Genomic DNA, 7,484 nt, shown 5'->3' with positions numbered 1-7,484 from the left:
CGGTGGCGAAATCTTCAACAGAATCAGAGTACATAGCGGCTTCAGAGGCTTCATCAGAAGCGGAATGGATGAAGAGGTTCATTGTAGAGCTCGGTGTGGTTCCTAGTGCATTGGACCCATTAATCATCTACTGTGATAATATGGGTGCCATCGCCAATGCACAAGAGCCAAGGTCACACAAGAGGCTGAAGCATATCAAGCTGCGTTACCACTCGATTCGCGAGTACATCGAAGATGGAGAAGTAGAGATTTGCAAAGTACACACTGATCTGAATGTAGCAGATCCGTTGACTAAAGCTCTCCCTAGGGCAAAGCATGACCAACACCAGAATGCCATGGGTCTTAGGTATATTACAATGTAATCTAGATTATTGACTCTAGTGCAAGTGGGAGACTAAAGGAGATATGCCCAAGAGGCAATAATAAAAGTGGTTATTATATATCTTTATGTTTATGATAAATGTTTATATGTCATGCTATAATTGTATTAACCGAAACATTAGTACATGTGTGATATGTAAACAACAAAGAGTCCCTAGTATGCCTCTTAACTAGCTTGTTGATTAATGGATGATTAGTTTCATAATCATGAACATTGGATTTTATTAATAACAAGGTTATATCATTGTATGAATGATGTAATGGACACACCCAATTAAGCGTAGCATAAGATCACGTCATTAAGTTATTTGCTATAAGCTTTCGATACATAGTTACCTAGTCCTTATGACCATGAGATCATGTAAATCACTTATACCGGAAAGGTACTTTGATTACACCAAACGCCACTGCGTAAATGGGTGGTTATAAAGGTGGGATTAAGTATCCGGAAAGTATGAGTTGAGGCATATGGATCAACAGTGGGATTTGTCCATCCCGATGACGGATAGATATACTCTGGGCCCTCTCGGTGGAATGTCGTCTAATGTCTTGCAAGCATATGAATAAGTTCATAAGAGACCACATACCACGGTACGAGTAAAGAGTACTTGTCAAGAAACGAGGATGAACAAGGTATAGTGTGATACCGATGATCAAACCTCGGACAAGTAAAATATCGCGTGACAAAGGGAATTGGTATCGTATGTGAATGGTTCATTCGATCACTAAAGTCATCGTTGAACATGTGGGAGCCATTATGGATCTCCAGATCCCGCTACTGCTATTGGTCGGAGTGAGTACTCAACCATGTCCGCATAGTTCGCGAACCGTAGGGTGACACACTTAAAGTTGGATGTTGAAATGGTAGAACTTCAATATGGAATGGAGTTCGAATATTTGTTCGGAGTCCCGGATGAGATCCCGGACATCACGAGGAGTTCCGGAATGGTCCGGAGAATAAGATTCATATAGGAAGTCATTTTATGTGATTTAAAATGATCCGGAAGGTTCTATGGAAGGTTCTAGAAGGTTCTAGAAAAGTCCGGAAGAAACCACCAAGGAAGGTGGAGTCCCGGAGGGACTCCACCTCCATGGCCGGCCAAACCTAGAGGGGGAGGAGTCCCAAGTGGACTCCCCCTATGGGGACCGGCCACCCCCCACATGGAAGGGGGGAATCCCACCCCAAGTGGGATTCCCACCTTGGGTAGGTTTCCCTATCACATGGAAGGTTTTGGGTTCGGGTCTTATTCGGAGACTTGTAGTCCAACACTTGGGGCTTCCACCTATATAATGAGGGGCCAAGGGGAGGGGGCCGACCACCCAAGAACCACCAAGGTGGCCGCACCCCTTAGTGGCCGGCGCCCCCCTCTCCCAAACCCTAGCAGCCTCTCTCCTCCACCACATCCCGCACGCTTAGCGAAGCTCCGCCGGATTTCTCCACCACCACCGACACCACGCCGTCGTGCTGTCGGATTCAAGAGGAGCTACTACTTCCGGTGCCCGCTGGAACGGGAGGTGGACGTCGTCTTCATCAACAACCGAATGTGTGACCGAGTACGGAGGTGCTGCCCGTTCGTGGCGCCGTGATCAAGATCTTCTACGCGCTTTTGCAAGCGGCAAGTGAACGTCTACCGCAGCAACAAGAGCCTCATCTTGTAGGCTTTGGAATCTCTTCAAGGGTGAGACTCGATAATCCCCTCGTTGCTACCGTCTTCTAGATTGCATCTTGGCTTGGATTGCGTGTTCGCGGTAGGAAAATTTTTGTTTTCTATGCAACGTTATCCTACATGCCCACCTTGCTACCAACTCATGGCTATCTAACACTTCTTTCCATTCATATATACTATATATAAAAGCTAACCTTGTTTGCTCTCACCACAACGTTTTGAGGACTGTAGCAGGCTTTCCTCCATTCAAGTGGTGACACGTATGCTGATTTTACTGTAGATGGTTGCTACTTCTTTGTTTGATTTCCCTTTTGTCCTTGAGGGTTAGTTCGTCTAACCGGTTCCCCGTAAAGATGGTTCTCTTTTTTCACATCGCCTTGTGCCATGAACAACTCTCCGATCAGCTATTTATTACATTTTCGTTCAGATCATTTTAGAAAAACAATAGTTATTTTCTACAGATTTGGACTGATTTTTTTGCAAAAAATCATCGATAGAAATATTCAATTTCCGAAGTGATTTGTTGGGTTAACCATTTAACGGGCGACGGAAATATTTAATTTCCGAAGTGATTTGTCGCATTAACCATTTATCGAGGCGATAAGGATTTATATTTTCTTCCATATGACGCCTCTTTTAGTCGATGAAAATAATATATTTTTATTCCGATATCTCTAAGAAAAAAACTTGCTCCTTCGTACGTTACATCTTTAGCCGGTGTGTATTATCCTGGCTCCGGATACTACAACTATTGTGCAGTGCTACTGGCGTACTACCTTCTTCTTTCCATCGTCCTATAATCATCCGGTGTTTTCTATCCATACTATATCCGCGATGAACCGTGCCAGTGAAGTATGTTTAGTCGGTCCATTATTTTCAGTAAAAATATTGTTGGTCAACCTTACCTTTAAAGGTAATTTGCGGAAGACATGCTAGATCATATGTTGTTCTTTTATGTGGCCCGGTTGCTGCCTTTTATCTGTCCCGGTTGCTGCGACAAAAATGGTGTCGCCTACTTTAAGAAATTGCTCAACAATTTGTCTATTCTTTTAATTGGGAAACATATTAAATTGTTGGATCATTCATCGCCTTTCTTATCCAATAAAATTACTATTTCATATTTTTAAAGTTTCCAGCGGTTATTTTGTTTTTGGTACAAAGCGGTGTTGACCTACCTAACTTTTACCCGTAATTTGAAAACATACTATTGTCTTACTCTGGAAACAAATAGCTGGATCGTTCATTGTATGTAATTAAAATAACCATTTACCGTGCAAAAATTACTGTCTACAGAAAAATTACCGTGCTATATGTCGCCTCTTTTATCCGAGAAATATTTTTAAATGCATCAGATATAAACACTCCATCATTTGTCCCATCTTTTATTTATGAAAAATATTACTATCCTTTTTCATTAGTTGCCCAAATTTACCTCACGGGCGCGGCGTGACGCCGCGCTGCAACTTCCTAGTTGTTTTTCAAGAACATCAACTCTTTAGTAACTAAATCATGCTAAAAATATGTTATTCGCTTTATAACCGGACTAAGTAGACTAGGAAGGAACACTCATAACCATAACCATGTTTGTTTTGAACCGTTTGGTTTAATGATCTCATAAGTGTTGGTGTTTCAGCTGGGTGATCTTCATGCGCTAGAAGTCGAAATGAAGAAGGAATTCATGTCGCAGCTGGTGTGCTGACATCCCTCTCTCATGTCGCGCATGTGGAGATACCCTGCGAGGAATTTGGTCACGATGCAACTTTTAGCCACACTGGTAGCATGGTCGCAGCTGCTGGCGGCAATGTACGGCGAGAAGTGTGACGAGGAAGGATGCGGAAGGTTTTCCATGAAACAAGGTCAGTCTTATTTATTTTTATATATAGAAAAGTTCAAAGTGCTTGGTTCGGGTTGGTAAATTTAAGATGTCAGGGAAAACATGGTACAGATGGTGACTTATTGGTTTATTATGTACAAATTCAGAAGATCAATTTATTAGTAGTGTAGCTAGGTCTAAATTGGTTCTATGCCGTGGCAACGCACGGGTATTATCCTAATCTATACCTAATAATAAAGGAGCTAACGTTTCCTTGGTTTGGTCCGTCATTGTGCGCTTTCGTCCGTCCCGCTATGCGCTTTCATCCGACGCACGATATACAGCCGTCCTAAGACATTGACTATGTCCCGGTGGACTACGGAATCCAGGTCGATCTCAAGTCTCTTTTGCCTGAAATAAGAAAACGACGTACGCGGCCTTAAATACGGATGATTCGATTCACGTTAGGAGATCAGAACGGATCACAGCTGCCACCTTTGTCCTACCTATGTATAGCGAGGGAACGAACGACCGCCTCCTGGCGAGATCGGATCGAACGACCGGCGAGCAGAAAACCCCATAGCAGCAGGCATCGGCGAGTACGTCCGACGAGGGCTTCAGGCTTCTACACGCCGCGCTAGCTCTGGATGCACCCAAACTACCCCACGCTCCTATGCAAGGACTTCCCGAGCTACTCTTTGTCTTACATTGTACGTTCAACAAAAAAAACTCCATCGATCGTAGATGGGAGAGTGCAGTCGCCCCGAAGGTCTTCTCTGTGCTGCGGGCTGGCCGTCAGGCGCAGCGGCTGTCGCCTCGACTTCGGCCAGCTGTTCTCAGTATTCTGTGTATGTCGTCTCGTCCGCCGTTCACGACCTCACCTGACGGCTCCGCAACCTGAATACCTGTCTACCGACGAAGAGCGTATCGAGAAGTTATCGATGGCGTCGTGGCAGTCTGGCAGAGGGCCAGGCAACGCTGCCCAACATTACAATCACCGAAATCGCGTCGCTGCCTGACGGAGTGCTCAGGGTTCTACATGCAGGCTCTTAGCAGCGGCAACGGCGACCATGACAGAACCCCCCGCTGCGCCTCCTATGCGCTGGGCTGGTAGCACGCTGCTCACGCCCAGCTCAGTGTCGTTGCCTCCGATGTCCACGCGTACGGCGTCATGCACAGCGCCAGGAGCGATGTGCATTGCTCACAGGCGTAATACCTCGTCACCGACCGAGCCGGTGCATGATTTGCATCACATGTGCAGTCAAACTCCGTGAAATCATTGCCGAACCTTGTTAGCTCACAATGAGGCCACACACGAGAAGCAATTACCGGCCATTGAAGGATCTTCACGCTTCCTGACTAGATACCTAGAGTCCCTTTTGCAGATAAAGCAGTTTCATCATGCAGATTTGTCCAATGGGTAAACAAGTGGTGTCATATGCGGAGGGGTTTATGAAGAAGAAACAACATGGTGATGGGCGAAAAAGTATGGAACAAAACGAATACCAATGTTATTTGGTTTGGAGATATATATGGTTGCGCACGGGGTGGGAATCAATCCAAAAAAGCATTAGCGACGACATCTTGAATCAACAAGAAGGTAGCACCATTGATTGATCTGAAGTCTACCTGTACGAACTAAAGGAGTGTGTTGCCTGCTGAATGTTGTATCAACTGAATTGACTGTGAGACAGTACCACAATAGATGGGGGTTTTTCGACAAAAAAATTGAAAAAGTAGGAGCTGATCATGTCCATCCGAGACAAGAGATGGAGAATAGAATGTCGGATGAGAAAGAGAAGATCGACGAGGGGGTGCAGCTGGCAGCAATGGCAGCTTGTCAAAATAGGGAGACTGATAGTCGTAGTCAGTTTCCCCAATAAGGACGGCTGGCCCAACAACAACCACCACAGGGCGAGGACTTGCTTACTACAAAACTCATTATGCTTTGATTTCGCTTTGTGAGCAACCACATATGACGCTTTGTTTTGCAACTTTTCTATGAGGAGAGCGAGTTCACGCTCTGGTGGCGCCGTTGCCATGCTGGCCAACATGGGGAGCCTCTCTAATGGGCGGGGACCATAATCGCGGTGATTGTGTTTTTCAGGTATCTTTTCAATTAGTAACATAAAATTAATGAAGAGAATGAACAACCTTTGGATTAAAGTGTATGGTAGATTTTTGTTGCTACAACATATCTATAGTAACAATATAATTGTAGAGGAGTATCTCATAACATGCAAGGAGGTTATAATTAAATGAGAATGCCTGCATAGTGTAAAAATAGACGAGGGAAACAACACAATTATATAACCTCGCCCGTAGTGTGTCCTACCATGAGGTATCCCGTATCCGTAGCGAAGCACGGGCATTGTCCTAGTCTATACCTAATAATAAAGCAAAAAGGGTTTCCGTCGTCCGTTTTTTTCTACCCTTGGTTTTCACACGAAATTACAGGGCACTGCCACCGGCAAGTGAAATAACGAGATTCGGTCATGTTTGTTTTGTCCGTCGGGTGGCTTTCCTTCCTCTGTCGTTCCCCTCGCCTCTTTCGTGACTTTTCTGTTTGTCTGGGCTCTCGGGCGAAGCGCACTGGGCTACTCTCTCCATATCCAAGCTAGGTAAGGAATGAAGACCCGGCACTTTCCGGCTTCCCCGAGAGGCCGAGACTGGCCGCTCGCTGCCCCTCACGCCCAGCTCCCCGGTTCGTTGGCCGCCAAAGTGACGAACCACTAACAGCACAGGTCAATCAAGATCCAAGGCCCGACCATCCGTTTGCTCACCGGTGCTCGCACTCAGCAAACCATGGCGGCAGGGATTGGGAATTTCGGAGATCTAATCCGTCAAGGTCCACACGCCTTCATGACCTCCTGCAGGACAGGGAGGAGGAGCACACGGCCGGATTCCAGTCAGCAATGGCGAATTTCACAACCTACGCAAACCACCGTATGGCCTTCAGCTGGTCCATCCGCCGAGTCTAGATCTGGTGGGAGGAGAGATCCGTCCCGACCTGATTTTTTGGATAATCCAGGGGCAGTCAACAAGGATCTCTTCTGTGGTTGAGAGAATCTTGGGACAAAAAGAGGAACGAAGGGAAGAGATGGAGCACTAGCCAGGACAGAGAGATTAGAAGAGAAAAGGAGAGCAGCATCTCGTGATGTTTTTTTGGATTATTAATAATAAATATGGGACCAACTATGCACTGGCTTCAACTTTTGCAGCTTTGTACACGCTAGATTGTAATATCGATTAAAAGCATCGAAACTACTTTGAAGTCATGAGGCAGCTGTATGGGGATGCATGGCTCGTTTCAAAAAGTAATACAGATAAGGGTTAAATATTAATCAAATTAATATGTAAAGTGAAATATTGTATTTCTTTGTTAAAAAATAAGTGACTCAACTTTTTCTACGTATGATTACTACACACTAAAAAACCGTCTAGATACAACCATATCTAAATAAAATTGAGTCACTTATTTTTAGACGAAGGGAATATAATACCCCAAACATAATAGAAGCAGCTCTAAGTTATTCAAGACATAGTTTTCCATTTTTAAAAATAAAGGTCTCATTTGATGTTCACACAAACAGGTTACATATGCATTTCAAACGAATGTATGA

The sequence above is a fragment of the Lolium perenne genome, chromosome 2 (assembly GCF_019359855.2).
Source record: "Lolium perenne isolate Kyuss_39 chromosome 2, Kyuss_2.0, whole genome shotgun sequence".
NCBI classification, from domain to species: domain Eukaryota; kingdom Viridiplantae; phylum Streptophyta; class Magnoliopsida; order Poales; family Poaceae; genus Lolium; species Lolium perenne.
This window is presented reverse-complemented; position numbering follows the sequence as displayed.